This window comes from Dama dama, chromosome 26 (assembly GCF_033118175.1).
Source record: "Dama dama isolate Ldn47 chromosome 26, ASM3311817v1, whole genome shotgun sequence".
Classification (NCBI taxonomy): domain Eukaryota; kingdom Metazoa; phylum Chordata; class Mammalia; order Artiodactyla; family Cervidae; genus Dama; species Dama dama.
The window spans coordinates 25,503,755-25,506,098 of NC_083706.1; the positions used below are offsets into that span (position 1 = coordinate 25,503,755).

Here is a 2,344-nt window from a genome sequence, read left to right on the forward strand (position 1 = left end):
TCACAGTGACCACAAAGCAAAGTGTTCACAATAATTACATGGGGGGACTTCTTTAAACCACCAACAATGAACAAAAATTAAAATTCACTCACTCTGCTGCTGTTTAGTTTTTGCACACCCTCCCCCACCCTCGACCCCCCACCCTGTTTGTAAGGAACTAAAACATTACATCTGGTCAACAGCAAAGATTTCACTACACCTCAAACGCAGAACACCTATGAAGCAGAGGAATGTTGGCTTTTTAAATAGAAGCAGATTAAAAAATATATATATATATATGCAGGACTCCTTCAGTTCTTCACTAGTCTTAGAAAAACTTTCCAGAATACTGCTTCACACTATAAAAAAGAAAAAAATATCTTGCATTAGAATCCTTCAACACCTGCATACTGCTTCACACTGATCTGCAGCAAATACTGGGCATTCTGTATCTGGCCCTGTGTTCCTGTAACGGTAATGATCCGATCTTCGGATCCTTCTAAAGGCTCATCAATTTTGATCGAAGCTCCTGACTCATGACGGATTTGTTTCATCCACTGACCTCCTTTGCCAATAATAGATCCAGCCAAATCTTTGGGAATAGTTAATTGTGTAGTAATAAGAAGTCCACCAAGATCACCATATGAGCCACGACCCCCTAGGTAGGAATAATCATATCCAGAGCCACCCTGTGGTCCATAAGCCATCTGCCACTCTGATGGGCTCCATGTATCTATTGCAGGGTCCCAGGTTTCACCAGCACTGAAACCACCCATGCCGTCATAACGGTCTCCAGGTCTTCCTCTTTTGTCATAGGGCATTAGATCTCCTCCTCTAGGGTGTGGGGGTGGTGGAAGAGGAAGATTCTGAGCTCTACTACCGCCCTGGCCACCTCGTCCGGGAAGGGGGTGGAGGAGGTCCTCGAGGAGGGCTCATATCATCATAATCTCTTCTGGAGGGAGGCATGGGATGCCCACCCCAACCAGGTGGCATTCTGTCAAAACCACCTCTTTCCCACATGGGAAACCCCACGGGACGTCCACAGCGGTCATCAAACATCATTGTAAAACCACTGTAATCATAGGTTTCATCATAAGAATTGGGATTGTAAGGCTGAGCGCGTCCTTTGATGGGAGACTCTGATATAAGATCAAAGATGATCTTTATGCACTCTGCAACCCTATCAGGTTTTCCTCTGATAAGAATGACTGTCAGTAGATTGAGGACAACATTCCTGGCAAAGCTTGATTGTTGTCTGAGTGTTCTCTCGAAGTTCTTTGATTTTAGCACCTTTGACTCCAATAATTCCTCCTGCCAGACTGATGAAGCAACAGTCTCAACTCGCAGTCAAAGTCGCTTCCTTTATAGTGTTGGTAATGTAAGCATTCCACAGCATCAGATTCGAGCGGGAGGTGGCTGGTTGCAGTGGGTGATGGCAACTGCAGGCCCTCTTCCAAGGTAGGGATGATTTTCTTCAGAATTTCTCCAATCGTTTCAATATCAGCACTGATACTCAATGTGTGCTCGGGGCCACTGCTGTCTGGGATGGAAACACTGGCATGGTAGTCTGTACGGAGAGCCTTAATATTCTTGCCTCCTTTTCCAATCACTGCCCCAGCATTCTTGCTCTGAAGCAGAATGCGTAATTCAACCATCTCCGCAGTGTTTCTAGATCTTTTAAAAGCTTCTTCCTCTTCCATATCTTCAGCAGGGCGTTTACCAAATTAGCCATTGTTTTCAGTGTTGGGAAAGGTTTCCTCTGGCTGTTCAGTTTCCATTTTCTTGTATTCAAGGGACACACCAATCTGGCAAGGGTACAGTCCCTATGCCACCGTGCCTCCTCAGCTGGTCACAGCTAGACAGAGAACCCATTCTTATCTTTAATCTTGGCTTAAAAGTTGGCTTAAAACTCAATGTGCAAAAAACTAAGATCATGGCATCTGGTTCCATCACTTCATGGCAAATAGATGGGGAAACAGTGGAAACAGTGTCAGACTTTATTTTTCTGGGCTCCAAAATCACTGCAGATGGTGACTGCAGCCATGAAATTAAAAGACACTGGCTCCTTGGAAGGAAAGCTATGACCAACCTAGACAGCATGTTAAAAAGCAGAGACATTACTTTGCCAACAAAGGTCTGTCTAGTCAAAGCTATGGTTTTTCCAATAGTCATGTATGGATGTGAGAGTTGGACTATAAAGAAAACTGAGCACCAAAGAATTGATGCTTTTGAACTGTGGTGTTGGAGAAGACTCTTGAGAGGCCCTTGGACTGCAAGGAGATCCAACCAGTCCATCCTAAAGGAGATCAGTCCTGAATATTCATTGGAAGAACTGATGCTAAAGCTGAAACTCCAATACTTTGGC

At 44.5% G+C, this 2,344-nt stretch overlaps 1 pseudogene; it reads right to left on the reverse strand.

Moving 5' to 3' along the window:
• Positions 1 to 307: 307 nt before the first annotated feature.
• On the reverse strand, positions 308 to 1,841 carry LOC133046967 (heterogeneous nuclear ribonucleoprotein K-like; annotated as a pseudogene).
• Between the last annotated feature and the right edge of the window lie 503 nt (positions 1,842 to 2,344).